Raw genomic sequence first — 17,308 nt, 5'->3', positions numbered from 1 at the left:
ATTCTGGGACAAGCACGGGTTTAATGATTCTGTAAATGTTTGTTCTTCCAATGAGTATTTATTGAAAACGTTTTATGAGCCAAATAACTAGGTCGTGAGGACAGCATTCAACTCGTCTTGTCTTCGTGGACTTTACAACCCCTTGTTGGGAAGACAGATTATAAGCAAGTAAATAATTGTATTGGGATGTTCCTGCCTCTTTTGACTTCGGCCAGTAAGGTAGCTGTCAGAGCAGTTATCAGAATTCCATACCTGATATGCAGATTTACAAGGAAATGGCTCTAAGAACCTGTCCCACAAGTCTTAGGCCCAGGATAAAGCTACACCATTTCCAGGGCCCAGTGCAAAGTGAAAGTATTAAATTCCAGACAGCAACAACAGAGCTTTAAACCAGGCCGGAGGCCCTTCCAAGTGTGGAGGTCCCTGTGACTGCACAGGTCACATGCCCGTGAAGCTGGCGCTGCTTAGATCCTTTAGCCAAAAAAAAAAAAAAAACGCAAAGTGAAAAAGCTTAGAGTAGAGAAGAGAGATTTGGGGGAGGGTGATCTTTGGAGAGCTGGGCTACGCTTGGGAATGCTATCGTCTAACTAACCCAAGTCTAGTGGCGGGGAGCGGTTCACAGGGACCCTTGAAGAGCTCTGAAACGTGTTTCCTGCCATGGTGAGACACGGAACCAGCGCCAGCCGGAGGGGCCTGAGAAGCTAACACTGAAGACTCACCGGGAGCGTAGCTCCTACCCACGATATCTGCAGGACAGTCAGGAGGATGCCACTGGGATGGGACCAAACCGCATGGCTAGAGCTTGCGGGGTCGAGGGTTGCTTGCCTAATTGGATTGGGTCCAAGGGAGAGAGAGCTGGAAGGGGTTTCTCGGGCCAGTCTGCATTCGCCAAATGGCATCAAGCTCTGCCTCCAATCAAAGATAATGGAGTCTCTTCCTGCCATTTAGAAAAGCCACTCAGACTCACACTTCTCCAGGCCCCTTTGTAAAGTTAAGGTAACTATCAATAGCAATAGACAGCGGCCCCGTGCACCCGTTACCCAGTGTCATTATTATTACATTTGAAACCCACAGCATATCTCTTTCTGTCCACATCTCCCTTTCTTTTTCAAAAAGATGTATTTCCTTACACTTTTTCAACTTTTCTTTATACTTTTACAACATATCTGTCTATCTATCTTCATCATCATCATCATATTGCATGCTTTTATGCTTTATATAAATATTAAAGATTCTGACATTTATTTATTTTGTTCGGCTTTGTGAGATTCATCCATGTTGATAAATGTAGCTATAGTTCATTTGCTTTTACTACAGCATTCCATTGTATGACTCTAACTTATTTGTCTCTTCTCCTATTAATAGACACTTGTTTCTCCTGTTTTGCTGTTACGAACAGCACTGCTATAACTTTTATTATATATGTCTCCATCTGCTCGGGTACAAGGGCTTTTTTTTTGTGGGGTGTGCAGACCCATTCCGTGTCCTTCCCCTGATCTGTTCTGTATCTCAGGAACCTGACCAATGGGAGGTGCTGGCAGGAGAGAGAAGAGAAGTCAGAGTGTGTATCTGCCTCTTGCTCAGATGATGTCGCTTCTGCACCTCCGGCTCCCATCCCACAGGTCCACCCTGGTTCTAGCTTCTGTCCAGAGACCCCCAACTAACTCCTGGTCTTCTGTAGCCTCAGTCTTTTGTCTCAATAGACTGAGATGGGAGTGAGTTCCTGAAATGGCTGGTCCCTGGTCGCCTCACTGTTTGCTGTTTGACTTCTCAGCTCTTTCAATCCACAGGTCACCAATTCCTTTGATTAAATTCCTTCTGTTTCAAGACCTGGAATGGATTTTCTTTTCCAGTTACATCCTAATATATAGGTTGTGCATATCTTCAACTCCAAATTGCTGTCCAAAGTGGGTACACCTACTTATGCTTCTAGCAACAGTGTATGTGTTCCCATTGTTTTAATAACCAATATTAAGAATTGTCAGGGCTTCCCTGGTGACACAGTGGTTAAGAATCCACCTGCCAATGCAGGGGGACACGGGTTGGAGCCCTGGTCCGGGAAGATCCCACATGTCACAGAGCAACTAAGCCCGTGCGCCATAACTACTGAAGCCTGCACTCTAGAGCCCACGAGCCACAACTACTGAGCCCGTGTGCCACAACTACAGAAGCCCGCGCGCCTGGAGCCCATGCTCTGAAACAAGAGAAGCCACCTGCAATGAGAAGCCTGCGCACCGCCACGAAGAGTAGCCCCTGCTCACTGCAACTAGAGAAAGTCCACGCGCAGCAACGAAGACCCAACACAGCCATAAATAAATAAATAAATAAGAAAGATTGTCAGACTTTTACAATTTTGCTAATCTAATTAGTCCGAAACAATATTTCACTGAAGTTTTAGTTTTCTTTCCTTGAGACTGAGGGTCTTTCTGTATATTATTGACCGTCCAGGTTTTCCTTTGGTAAATTGCTTGCTTGCCTTTTAGAAATAAAACTCTCTTTATTTGCATACAACGTGATCATCAACATAGATAATCCTATGGAATCTACAAAAAAAGCTAGAACTAATAAATGAGTTTTACAAGACTACAGAATATAATATCAGTATGAAAAATATATTGCGTTTCTGCATACTAGCAACCATTTTTCAGAAAAATTTGTTGGTTCCTTAAAAAGGGAAATATACCACAAAGTATGACCGAGCCATTCCACCTCTAACTACCTAAGAGGTATAAAATTGTTTGCCTTTTTTTTTTTTTCCTGCAAAAAAGCTTTATTGTTTCCACTTGGTCCAAGGCTTGGGAGAGGGCTCCAGGGTGGTTAAAAAGCTGCCTACTGGCTGCAGAGAAGGGCTTCAGGCAGAAGCCCTAACGCCGGAGGGCTCCTCAGAGGTCGCTGGGCTTTGGTCGGCTCCTACTGGTACTTGAGGGTGAGCCTTCCGAAGAGATAATCGCCCAGCCCAGCCTGCGATGGTTGGTCAGGTGGTCGCCCACGTTCTTGATGAGTTTCACCTGCTCGTCTAGGACGCGGGCTCTCCTGGAAGTCACACAGGTGACAGTCTGCGTCGGCACAAGCCGGGGCATGCAGGTCCAAAATGGCCTGGCTCAGGTTCTTCTCCACGAGCATGGCGGCTTCCATAGCGTCCTGGGTTTTACCCCACTCATCTTGGGGCGCCTTCTGCGCGTCCGGAAGAGGGCACAGCCACTGCGCTGGTTTTGCATTTTCAAGAGACACTGGGAGCCTTCCCGCTTCTCGTTGGCCGATTTGCGGAAAAAGTGGCCCATGCCCTCCAGAGCCACATCCTTGCGGTGGAAATAGAAGCTCTGAGAGAGGTAAGTGTAGGAGGTCCGCAGATGCAGGTTGACCAGGCGGTGGACAATGGCCTCCACCTCGGTGGAATCATTCTGACCAATTTGGGAGCTCACGGTTGGTTGGTAATAAGGAGTTAAGCTCAGAAAAGGGTGTTGGCTGGTCCCGAGGCCGAGGATCCTGAACTGCTGATTCTGAGGGTTGCGACTGGGAAAAACGTTGGAGGGTGGTCGGAGGCTGGGGCGAGGGGCGTCCCTGGGTCTGTGGCCTCCAAATGCCGTTGCAGCAAGAGAGATCCATGGGACCACGGAGCGTACTGCTTGTTTGCCTGTTTTTTGATTGTTTGGTTCTTACTGATTTATAGGAGTTACTTATGTTCTACATACTAATTCTTTGTTGGTTATACGTGTGGTAAATACCTTCTCCCATTCCTTGTCCTGTCTTGCCATTTTTTTTCAATAGTATGTTCTCATGGACAGACGTTTCTAATTTTAATGTAGTTTTCACAAAGTTTTAATGTTTCCCTGAGTTTCACGGAACATTGCTGATCAGATGAGGGCCACCAGATGTGACCAGCCTACCTGTATTGACAAAATTCTGCAACCCACATCCCCTCGACAGAGCATGTGTAGAAGGCAGCTTGCAGCTGGCTAGTCCGGAACCCTATGTCAGCATTTCCCGTTAGAGTAAACGGACTCCCGAGAGGAAGTCTAAGGCTCTATTTGCTGCAGATCCTTCCTACCTGGGAGCATGGAGGGGGCCTGGCCGCACTGGGGGCACCTCCCAGGCTTTTCTAGCCCAACTGTATCTCACGCTCAGCTGAACGCAAGCCTATAATGGGAACGTGTTTTTGTTTGTGTTTTTTTTTTTAATTTGTACTGAGCCTGGCTTGGAAAGTGTATTGAACAGGGTGAGTCCCTGAGACATAGCCAGCTATGTTCAATGTGACCAACTGGCAACCAAGAGCCATGCTGGGTTGGAGCAGAGAACGTAGGCAGCGTGCAGCTGGGGCCTCGCGCTGCCACAGGAAGCAGATAAATCTTAAGCACCACTACACAGCAGGCCGAGGAGAGGGGGCCCAGGACCAGCCTGGCGCCTGCACGCAGCTCAGGCCCGCACATCCGTCTCTCCACTGGTGACGGCAGCCTGTAGCACAGGCCCACCGTGAGGCCTGACTGCCCCGAACAAAGGTCAGGAGCTCTTATAACATGTGCATTTTAGGCTAGTTGTTACTTGCACATGATATTTTAAAAATTCAAACAGTGTAACGAAAAGTACACAAAGTCCTGCTTCTTTCTTGTTCTCATCTTCTGGGTTCCCACCTCTCATTCCCCCCCTGATATTTTCTTTATGCAAGTAAATATGAATGTATATTGTTATACCTCTCTGTTTTTACCCCGAAATAGCACATACAGACAGATTTTTTTTAAACCACAGATCTAGGAAATATTTGATGAAGAATTTTAAAATCAGGTTTTATTTAATTAGATCTTTCCTAGGAATGAACTGTGTCGCTTTGATAATTTTTTCCTTATCTTTTTTTTTGGGGGGGCTGATCTGCACGGCTTGCGGGATCTTAGTTCCCTGACCAGGGATTGAACCCGGGCCCCCTGCAGTGGAAGCGTGGTGTCATAACCACTGGACTGCCAGGGAATTCCCTCCTTATGGTTTGTAAATTGTCTTACAAAAGTCTGTGGTCACCCACCAGTCCAAGACAGATGTAAGTCAGGTATAAAAGGGTGATTTTTTTTCTTTTTAAATACTTCAGAATCAGAAAAAAAGTTGTGTGATGTGTTTATTAAAGAAAATTTGGAAAATAGAGAAAAGCACAAAGAAGAAAAAATTTAAGAGTAATTCTACTAGCAGAAATATTCCAGTGATAACCATTATGGTGTTTAGGATACAATATTTTATAATGGGTATATTGCATGTCCCAATAAAACACATATACAATTAACATATATATATATATTTTTTAAAACTTTATTTATTTATTTATTTATTTATGGCTGTGTTGGGTCTTCATTTCTGTGCGAGGCCTTTCTCTAATTGCGGCAAGTGGGGGCCACTCTTCATCGCGGTGCGCGGGCCTCTCACCATCGCGGCCTCTCTTGTTGCGGAGCACAGGCTCCAGACGCGCAGGCTCAGTAGTTGTGGTTCACGGGCCTAGTTGCTCCGCGGCATATGGGATCTTCCCAGACCAGGGCTCGAACCCGCGTCCCCTGCGTTGGCAGGCAGACTCTCAACCACTGCACCACCAGGGAAGCCCCAATTAACATATATTTTGAACTGTAAAATGGAAAAACATTAATCGATGCTTGTTTATTTACCATAAAATCACAAGCATTCGATATTTCCAATTCATTGGTAACAATAATGTGATGTGTTGATGTATGCATTAGCTTGCTCTCTCTCTCTCTATATATATGTATATTTAAATTTTTTTCTATGTGTATATATATATATTCTCCATATGTGTTATTTTTAAAAGGAGTCTTAAATAGAGGCACATTGATTTTTTGCCTAGTGTAAAGAATTGCATCACCTCTCTATTCAGTTCAAGGCGTTTCAACATGTATTTATTCTCTAATTATAGTAGTAATTCCTTACATTTGTATACAGTACCACAGTTTGCAAAAGTCTTCTTTCCTCTTTTGAACAGCCCGTTGAGTGAGGTAATACTATTCTTATTGGCTGGATAAAGAAACTGAGGATCACAGAGGTTAAGAGTCTTGTCTAAGGCCATCTAGCTAGTTGGGTAGAAGACTTGTAGGTTTGGATTCCAAGTCTAGTTCTCATTCCACCAGACCATGGTGGGGACAGAAGAAAGAAGAAACACCTATGTTCCCAGACCTGTTTAGGTTTACAATGTAGTTGATGAGATGAGTCACAAAACCATTAGACACGCAGAGAAGAAAACACTTGGCCTAACAGAGGCAAATATGATCACCCTCATCAGGCCCTCTGCGTCATCCTTCATTTAGCCAGTTTCCATCACTCCTCACTGTTGCCTTACTTGGTCTTCTTCTGGCCTCTGTGGTACCCACTTAGACCTCAAAGGCCTTTGAAGAAAAGCTCCTGATGAGAAATTGGAAAGAACTTTAGCTGATTTCTGGTCCTGGGAATTCCAGACTGTAGGCCAGGCAGAAGATGTGCATTCCTCCAGCAATGGAGAATTTTCATTGACAAGTGAGAATTACGCCTTAAATGTTGTGTTTCTCCTGTAGCTTAAAAATGTTTGTCATGCATTCGTTCGACTGTTCAGTCATTTACTCGATCATGTTTGAATTCAACAAGCATCACTGAGGACCCAGCATGTCCTCGGTGGCCTAGGGCACCCTGCTAGCCCTAGAAATGAAACATGAGTTAGCCCCTTAAGGAGTTCCATTTCCACATGACTCTTGGTTACTTGGGCAACAGACTTGAGTGCAGCATTATTAGATAACACATGATCTACACAACTGGAGTACAGCTCTGTAAAAGTATCGCTTAGCTAGAGCACAGGCCAAGAGTTGTTTTTCATCTCTTTTTCATACCGTAGTCACTCCTGTGAAGATAAGGGCTCTGTTCCAGGGCCAAGATTGAAGGTGGTGGAGTCTAACGTGTACAAGACAACCCACATAGGGTGCAAAAAGAAAATATTTTGATGTATCCTTGTAACATTTCTTTTATTGGGAATGTGTTTTCCATGATGTATAATATGTTAGTGTTACATGCAGTAGTGCACATATATACTTTCTGAATCCATAACTACACATGTGTCATGTGCTCAATAGTGTTTTATCGATGGGGCGGGCAATCAAGAATTTGGGTTTCCCTGCTCTACAGCCACAGCTACACTGCCTCTCCTTTCTCAACAGTATATAAAACTCTGCTGAAAGGCTCATTTGGGAAGCTTTCCAAAGTCACTGGGTTCAGATTTGGCCTGATGGCTGAGGAGAGACTTATACAAAGTTTCTAGAGCAGTAAAGTTTGAGTGAGGTCCTACAGTCTGTGCCAAATCTTCTCTTTTACACAGACAGAGGAAGGATAGATTTCTTCTTAGCTCAGTAATCCCTTCCTTCCTGCCAGGATCCTGAATTTTAAGAGCATACTTTTTCCCCTCATACTTGGAGAATTTGTTTTATGTTTATTCGATGTTGGAGCTCTTCTGCAGAGTGACTTTTCACCTATTTTCCCAAGGAAGCACCGTGCTTTATCAACCGCCTTCACTCCTTGCCCCTCATCTGGAGTTGGAAGGGAATCGGTTGGGGTCCGAGTTCCCCTCTCTTCTATTGCCAGACATTTACATTTGGCAATAGATGCCAAGCAAGCATCATCTATCATTATCATTCTATCTCTGGAATGGAATTCTAGAGCATTCTACCAACTTCACCAATGAGTTCTACTCATTTACCCAGTGTCTGGGCATCGAACACTCGTTGCCTACTTTCTTGCCCAGAAATCCTTTCTGCTGTACCATAGTGGATTTCTGGGCTGAGGATTATTTTTCACTTTCATCTAAGTGTTCTATTTTCTTCTTCCTCCACTCCACCTCCGCTCTCGCTTCAGTGATATCGTGGAAATCATTACAGCTTCTGAAAAATATAGGCTGTGTTTCACTAAAAGAATTACTAGTCTATGATATTTCAAAAAGCACTTAGGTGGGGAATGTGGATTGTGATTATTTGAATTGCAAAAAGGTCTTAAAAGATTCTTTTTTATTTTCTTGACATATGATCAGTTTGATAAAAATTTCAATTTTGATCAACTGTTCCAGAGACCCATCTGTTGTGTAATGTGAATTTTACTTGAAGTATCCCTTTCTTCCAGTTCAGGCCTTTGCTAAAGTCCTTGCATGGAGTGTCTGTGTTTTGAGATGAAATTTGGAAAAATTGCTCATCCACGTTAGAGGTAAGCCAGATGATCCCTGCAAACACCCCCACCTGGTTTCAGACAAGAATTCTGAGCTTATCAACTCCCAGGGCCACCTGGGGGCAAAGGCAGTCTGGCAAAATCGTTTTGAGCAAGCCATTTTGTGGGATCTTTTCTTCCAAAGCAAATGAGGGATTCCTGTCCTTGATGCTAAAGCGTAATGACATATTCATGACATCTATAATTAGATAGGGAAGGCTCACTGCCTATAGTGTAAAATGGCACAAACACAAGAGAAGTTTATTTTATTTTTTTTGGCTACGCTGCGTGGCTTGTGGGATCTTAGTTCCCCAACCAGGGATTGAACTTGTGCCCCCTGCAGTGGAGGCATCAAGTCCTAACCACTGGACCACCAGGGAATTCCCAAGAAGTGTATTTCTTGCTCTGATGAGAGCACTGGGTAATGAAAAGGATGACAGGATGACTCTCCTATAGGCAGCCATTCAGGGACCCAGACGGGCGATGCTCTAGCATCTTCATCCCATGACTTCCAGAATTGCCCTAGCAGGCATCTCCGTACCAGCCATCCAGAAGGTAGATAAAAACATGGAGCAATGTGCCTGGCCAGGTGTGGACACGGCACACCTCACTTGTCACATTCCATCAGCTAAGACACGGTCACATGGCCATGCCTAACTGCAAGCCAGGATGGGAAATGAGGGCTAGTTGGGCGTTGAAGAAGGAAAGGAGAATGTGGGTACCCATCTCTGCCACCACATCCTTACCCTTTGGCTCATGGAAACATTTATTCCAAAGTCCCCCTTTATCAACCAGTGAGAATCAATTGTGTATTCAGAGGTAGCTCAGGGATCCCTTTCCTAGGCAGGCCAGGTACCTTATCATTTTATAGAGGATGACAAACCCGTTCTAAATGGCACACAGTGGATTTGAGTGTCTCACCAAAGGATTTCAGATGATCAGCAAATCTCTACGGGAACAAGCAGGGGTGACCTCTCCGGAACTGTACACACGAGTGTGGCATATCTACCTTCTCATTGGAGGCTATGATCTAGTGTTCCCAAGTGTCTGGAAAGCTGATATATACGGCCTTTTCACTTGATCAGGGGAAATTCTGGTCTTATCTTTGCAAATAAAAATAATTCTTCTGCTGAAATTGCCTACTTGTTATCTGGAAAGACAGCAGGAATTCTTTATCAAGAAAGGCCCTGGCAACCGGCCTCAAACCTGGGCAGTGGAAATAGATGGTCTGGGCAAATGCCAGAGACTTTTCATCTTTTGGAGAAACTAATACATAGGGCATCAGCTGAGTTTCCATTTCAGTGCAACTTAAGCCTGAGTGATAAAGGCAGCCTGTTCTGTGAACCTTATATTACATAACCCTCATGTGATTCAGGGCTGCTATTTATAGTTTTCCATTGTGTGGAAATGGAGCGAGTTACAGGGATGCAGCTTCCTTCTTCTCCAGCGTCCCAGAAGGAGATCAAAATGACTCTGCATTTATGACCTAGCCTAGGGCTTTCAAAACTGCTCTTGCTTTATTGTCAAAAACAATTTTGGCTCCTACCTTACCCTGAAGTTCGTTCGTTCATTCGTTCGTTCCTTCCTTCCTTCTTTCATTCATTCATCATCCATTCATTCATTCATTTAACAAATATTTAGTGAGTGTCTACAAGGCACCGGGGGTGCAAAGTTGAATAAAACACACATGGAGTGGAGGAAGGGGTTGGAAACACTGATTCCTAGATCCCATCCCAGACCAATGAAAACAAAGTATCTGGGGGTGAGTTCTGGTGGGTATGTTTTAAAATCTCTCCAAGAGAGTCCAATGTGCAGCTCGGATTGAGAACCACTAGAATTTGTAGACATTGAAGCCAGAGGAATGTATTAGGTTTAATATGTCAAGGAGGAGCACTAGAAAGAGAACCAAATAAAGAAGACATTAAAGAACAGTGCAGAGGGCTTCCCTGGTGGCGCAGTGGTTGAGAATCTGCCTGCCAATGCAGGGGACACGGGTTCGAGCCCTGGTCCGGGAAGATCCCACATGCCGCGGAGCAGCTAAGCCCGTGCACCACAACTACTGAGCCTGCACTCTAGAGCCTGCAAGCCACAACTACTGAGCCCACGTGCCACAACTACTGAAGCCCGTGCGCCTAGAGCCCATGCTCCGCAACAAGAGAAGCCACCACATTGAGAAGCCTGCGCACCGCAACGAAGACCCAACACAAGCAAAAATAAATTAAAAAAAAAAAAAAGAACAGTGCAGAGAGAATTGAAAGTTGCTTGATACAGATAAAGAGAAATAACTTTCGCGTCCAGTCCATCTGTGGTGGAACTTCAGCCTTTCTGCTTTTTAGCTTGTGTGATGCTGGGCAAGCATTTAACCCTCTGAGCCTCAGCTCCCGCGTTTTTATTTTTTATTTAATTATTTACTTTTTAATTTTAATTTTTTATTTTTGCCTGCGTTGGGTCTCCGCTGCTGCATGTGGGCTTTCTCTAGTTGTGGCGAGTGGGGGCTACTCTTCGTTGCGGTGCAACGGGCTTCTCATTGTGGTGGCTTCTCTTGTTGCGGAGCACAGGCTCTAGGTGCACGGGCTTCAGTAGTTGTGGCATGCGGGGTCAGTAGTTGTGGTTTGTGGGCTCTAGAGCGCAGGCTCAGTAGTTGTGGCGCATGGGCTTAGTTGCTCTGCAGCATGTGGGATCTTCTCGGACCAGGGCTCGAACCCGTGTCCCCTGCATTGGCAGGCAGATTCTTAACCACTGCTCTACCAGGGAAGTCCAGCTTCCGTGTTTTTAAAATGAGGATAATAATAATCTTCACATCCTAGGACTGCCGTGAGCATTGAATCAAAATGCCTGGCGTGCAACAAATCTCAGTTATTTTTGTTATTATTTGGAATTCAGGAGGAAAGATGAAGCATAAAAAGTTGGGTAAAGATCTGAGCATGGATCCCAAGCGATTCTCTCTTGCTGCCAAAACTGGGTGAAGGCCACCATGTATCTGTGAGTATTCTGAGACCTCAGCCCCATATGGTGCATCTTCCTTGGGGAAAAATAAATCATTATTTTTATCTTAAAACGAATGGAAATATGTTGTTGACGAGAATGTCAGATTTGTATCAATTAATTACGAAAAAAGTGTCCACATGGTTTGAAAAGATCCCCCCCATTCTGGGGAGGACACGGTAGGCAGTGTTCGGGCCTCCCTGAGGGTACTGTTCACGCCTCTGCTATTAGTCGTCCCTGACCTTCGGGCGGAGAGCATAGCCCTGAGCATCACGAAGGTCTCACCGTGTTGAGTGAGTGGAGACGTTCAGAGGTCATTCTTTCTGGCTATTTAACTAAACACGGTTAGCACTTCTTCACGTGAGAGATTATGTAAACATCAGCAGACATGTATATTCAGTGCATTCCTTTTTGATTTGTAACACAAGAGGATAGCACAGTCTGTGCACTTTTAAGCCCTGAATTTTACCTTAATATCTCATGGAGATGATCTATATCCACCCATAAAGAATGTCATCCTTTTCTTCTTTTATAGCTGCATGGTAGCCTTTTAGGTGGGTGTATTATAACTTACTTAACCAATATTCGTTTGATGTTTTCAGCTTTTTGCTGTTTAAACATTGCTGCAACGAATGACTGTGTACCTAAGTCATTTTGCATACGGGAGCATCTTTTGTTCTATAAATTCCTGGGAGCGGAATGGCTGTGTCAAAGGATATGGGCATTCACAGACTGCCCTTCACAGGGGCTGTTCTAATTTCCACTTCTGCCAGCAGTGTAGGAACAGGCCTCTTTCCTCACAACCTCACCAGCACAGTCTCCTACCAAAGTCTCATGTCTGCCAACGGGCCGGGTGCAAAACGACCCTCCCTGATAGTTGTAAAGTACATGTCTCCAACTGTGAGTGACGTTGAACCCCTTTTCAGATGTTTTAAGAACCTTCTGTCTTTTCTGTGCTGGGAAGAGTTGGTTCATATCATTTGCCTATTTTAAAATTTATTTATGTATTTACTTATATTGACGTATAGTTGATTTACAATGTTGCGTTAGTTTCTGGTGTACAGCAAACTGATCCAGTTATACATACGTGTGTGTATATATGTATAAATATATATATATATATATATATACACATTCTTTTTCAGATTCTTTTCCATTATAGGTTATTATAAGATATTGAATATACAGTAGGTCCTTGTTGTTTATCTATTTTGTATATAGTAGTGTGTATCTGTTAATCCCAAAGTCCTAATTTATCCCTCCCCACTTTCCCCTTTGGTAACTTTTTTTTTTTTTTAACTTTATTTATTTATTTATTTATGGCTGTGTTGGGTCTTCGTTTCTGTGCGAGGGCTTTCTCTAGTTGTGGCAAGCGGGGGCCACTCTTCATCGCGGTGTGCGGGCCTCTCACTATCGCGGCCTCTCTTGTTGCGGAGCACAGGCTCCAGACGCGCAGGCTCAGTAGTTGTGGCTTACGGGCCTAGTTGCTCCGCGGCATGTGGGATCTTCCCAGACCAGGGCTCGAACCCGTGTCCCCTGCATTGGCAGGCAGATTCTCAACCACTGCGCCACCAGGGAAGCCCCCCTTTGGTAACTTTAAGTTTGTTTTCTATGTCTGTGAATCGATTTCTGTTTTGTAAATCAGTTCATCTGTATCATTTTTTTTAGATTTCACATATAAGTGATATATTTGTCTTCCTTTTTCTGACTTGCATCACTTAGTATGATAATCCCTAGGTCCATCCATGTTGCTGCAAATCATTTACCTAGTTTTTAATTGGGCCATTGGTTTGTTCCTTGTTGATTTTTAGGAATTCTTTATATATTTAGAAAAATTAGCATGGTGTCTATTACAAATATTTTTTCCTTCCAGTTTTGTCATTTGTCTTTGATTTTTTCTGCAGAATGTTGTGACTTCTGTGTTTCGTGTGTGTCATAAATGCAAAGATATTCTGCACTCTGAGATTATTAAATAATTCTCCCATGGTTTCTTATGTCACTTGTCATATGCTATCCTTTTTTACATTTAAGTTTTTGTACCACTCGGAATTTTTCCTGGTGAAGCTGTGAGGTATGGGATCCAACTTTATTTTAGATGGCCATCCAGTTGTCCTAAAGCCTTTAATTGAATGACGTATCTTTTCTCCATGGATTTGAGATACTGTTCTTTAAGCTATATTAAATTTATCACATACTAAATTTCCACGTGCTTTTAGGTGTATTTATGGACTTTTTATTCTCTTTCATTGATCTCTTGGTCTATTCATGTATCAGCACTATACATTTTTAACGACTATAGCTTTATAATATGCTTTGATTTCTGGTTTGGAAAAAATCTGGTAATTATTCTTTTTCAGAATTTTCTCGACTACTTCTGCCTGTTTATTTTTCCAACTAAACTTTAGAATTAACTTATTTAATGTGAAAAGTTAATATTTTATTGGCTTTGTATAACACATTGGTTAACGAAGAGGGGACTGATGGCTGTATGTGTTACCTTTACAGTCAGGGGTCCTGCCCCTTGGTTCATGTGATCCAAAGGATGTTAGACTCTCACAAGTATCACCACTGAGATATCACACTACTCTCCCTAGGGGGTCGAGTGAGTGATGGGGAAGAGAGGCCACCAGAAGGATTTACCACTCTTTTTTGGGGGGAGTGGAGAAGAAAACCTCTTCTCCTATGGAAACATGAGGAGCATGTGGATAAAGGTGTTCACCATAACAGTGGAATTTAAGGGGCACCTGCCAGGGGCTCTTCTCAGGATATATTTCAATGGCTTCTAAAGGAATTTGCTTTTATGATTCTGGAGATCTGAGACACTAAAGGTGTGTGTAAAGTATTTCATCTGCTGAAAAGGGCGGTGAGAGGCAGGTGTAGTGTAAGGAGCAGGGGCTTTAGAGCCCATTGAGACTGAGTTCAAATCCCAGTGCGACCAGCTGTGTGATTCGGGGCACTTAATTTCTCCAACTCTCACTTTTCTCACTTTTATAGATACCTTGGAGAATTGTCAATCTTAGTACTAATATATGTCAAGATTCTAGCAAAGCACCTGGTATACATTAGGTACTGAAAAAAGAGATGCACATTTTGCACCAAAGACAAACTTGAACTATTTCACAGTTTCTCTGGAGGCCTTGGCAAACCTCTCCTGCAGAGAGTGGCCCCATACACCAGAGAGACCCCATATCCTCAGCTCCACAGGGAAGGCACCTAAGAGACAGGACAGACCTTTAGGTTTCTGGAATGCCAAGCATTTTAGCTCTCCCTGAGTGACTTTGATCTTGGTCTATGATTCACTCCGGTTCCCTCATCTCAGTGCATTGCTATGCGTCTCACTTTGCAGGAATTTTTTTCATGTTTCTGTGTCATCCTGAAATGGAGATATTTTACATATAAACAAACAGAACATTCATCCTTAAAAAAAAAGTGCCAAGTATTTTTCCTGATTATGATTTTAATATATGTTCAGTCAAGAAAAAATAGGTAATCGAGAACAGCATAAGAAAGTAAATATTAGTTATAATGCTATGAAACAGAAAATGTTTGTTAGTATATATGTTTTTTTCTGGGCTTGTTTCTGCATCTATGCCCTCCTCCACATGGACCTTGATATTGACATTTACATCCACACTTGTGTAGACTTCTACACCCGTGTTGATCTTCACACTGATATGTATATAGGACCTCAACTGATATATAACTTGGTGTTTTGCTCTTTTATCATTACATCATAGCTTCTACGTTTTATAAAATTTCAGGTAAGCATATTTTTTTTTATTTCTGCATAATATTTGCTACATTTTTCTTTTAAAAGTCAAGAATTATGCAAGTAGATTTTTATCTCCATTGACACTAGTTAGGGAGAGGAAATAAAGATTGGAGGGTTATTATTTATACCTTTTCATCTAAATACTAAACAAGTGAAGTAAACAAACTGCCTGTTAGTTTCTGAAAGCTGAGAATTAGAATAAAGAATGAGAGCTTATTTAGAATCACTCTTTCCTGTCCCCTTTTAGGGAAAAGATTTGGGTATTTTTCAGAGTTATTACTGAGTAACTTGTGCAACATTGTTTTCATGAGGGGGTCCAACAAAAAGCCAAAAGTAAGAGTTATGTCCTTCTTTCCCCTTCCAGAACACAGCATGTTTATCCTTCCTATGGGGGTAAAGTTCAATATTTTCCATAAAGCAAAACAACCTGGAAATCTAGAGTGATTTGAGCCAACTGGTAAATAAAAAGCAAATAAAGTAAATCAAGAAATACTTGTGGGAGAATGAACAGATCACTTCTGTCATCCCACCATGACTACTGTTTGCTGTGTCTCTGGCAGCTGACCACAAGATGTCACTATGGCATCTTTAATCCTAATAATCATGTAGCTGGCTGGGGGTGGGGAAAGAACAAGGAAAGAAAATCTTACAGTTTTATGCAAAATGGAACAGTTTCCCCACCTACCCCTGGCAGGCAGCCAGGCTAATAAAAAAAAAAAAATTCTGTTTTTTAACCAACACTATGAATTGAAAAGGCTTTCAAGAAACATCTGCACAGTGAAACTGTTAACTCCAAAGAAGTCCAACATCATATTTATACTGTATAAATTAAAATGGAAAATAAAAACCCATTTGGGCCAATGTGCAAAATCTCCAAAGCAAGAGAAAAACACTTCTGAAGTCAATCCATTTTCAAAACGACGGCATTAAATATGGAGGCTGTAATAGCAGAAAACAACTGAAATCTTGCCCAGTGAAGCTTTAAACAACCAGTTTCCCAAAACAAATATTGTTAATTAACCAAATTTCCCTCCATGGACTCAAATTTTAGGGGAAAGAAACAAATCATTCTTTAAAAAATGCAAGCTCCTCTCATGTCACTTGGGTGAAATGATTTTCAGAAATGGCTAGCGCGGTCTGCAGCGTCCCTTCCACAGGACACATCTACAGGTCAGGGGAGGAGAGCCACTGTTCTGGATCATGATTCTGAAGAACTGAAAGTTCCCGAGTCATCAAAAAAAAAAATCGTATTTCTTTATGTACATAGAAGGTGAGAAAGTGCTTTTACAAAGCAGCTGTACACAGGATGGATCCTTGTTCCAGAAGATGGAACAGCCATCTTTTGGGTGATCTGCCCAGCTCGCCACCTGGATGTGGGCATCCATACTGCACCCCGCCCCCAACACGGTCATGGTGCGACTGGCACGCGCTGTGACCCACCCAGTGTCCTCACCAGTGGCTAGCCGCCTGACCAATATCCCTTTTTCAGGAATTTGGGATTAAGTCAGTTGCGTCTCAGTCCTCGTGACTGGAAAGTGACACATACACTCTGGAACTGCTGGTAACTGTATTTTCCATCTTGCCAGCCAAGAAGCAAAAACATAGGTCTACTGAGAGACCGAAGGGTGAAGGGGGCACTTAGGACAGAGAGGGAGCCTGGTGGCATCCAGGCGTCCGCTTCCAACTTGTCCTTGAGTCCCAGAGTCCACTCTTTGGCTGTGGGAGAAAGCCCTGCATCCTCATAGTAAATAATCATTTTGTTCAACCAGACCACTCTTAACGACTTTTCAGGATAATCTGGAACTCAAGTCATTGTAATTTTTTCTACTTGCACCCTAACCTTCCCCTGCTCCCCAGTTGTCCTCTGTGCCCCACCCCGGCCCCATCATTTATCCAGACATTTAGGTTATGGGATATTTTATTTAGTCATTTGAACCAGCTCTTATGGCTTGTTGAGGGACAGTGTGAGTAACCTAGAAAGGCCTCAAGGAATGCTTTGAAAGATGACTTTCGGTCTCCATTATTTTTGGGTGAATTGGATCTATAAATTAGGATTCTACAATAGCACTTCCCAAGATTTGTTCCTTAGAACATTAATCCTGAAAATGTTCAGAAAACAAAGTATTCCATAGTAAAATAAGTTTGGGGAAAAAAATGCAACATATATCTCCCTTTTGGAGACTTAGAGGTCATGTTAATATATTAAAGGCTCTGACAAGTCCTGCAGCAAAGAAAGGGATCAAAATTTGTTTAGCCTAGGATTTTCCAAATTTATGTGACAGTAGATTTCTTTGGGGGGGGAGTTAATCCTTATTGGCAACATTTTAAATGTTACTTAAAATGTCTGTTTAA

The 17,308-nt window shown here is 42.9% G+C and overlaps 1 pseudogene across 1 annotated transcript; it reads right to left on the bottom strand.

The window, feature by feature from the left end:
- Positions 1-2,743: 2,743 nt before the first annotated feature.
- On the bottom strand, positions 2,744-16,712 carry LOC309635773 (annotated as a pseudogene). Its single transcript has 3 exons — positions 16,503-16,712; positions 6,843-6,903; positions 2,744-3,655 (listed from the first exon to the last, which is right to left on the bottom strand). The product of its transcript is annotated as an uncharacterized misc_RNA (transcript).
- Positions 16,713-17,308: the final 596 nt, after the last annotated feature.

This window comes from Balaenoptera borealis (genome assembly GCF_965194805.1).
Source record: "Balaenoptera borealis genome assembly, chromosome: 10".
Lineage (NCBI taxonomy): Eukaryota > Metazoa > Chordata > Mammalia > Artiodactyla > Balaenopteridae > Balaenoptera > Balaenoptera borealis.
This window is presented reverse-complemented; position numbering and strand designations above follow the sequence as displayed.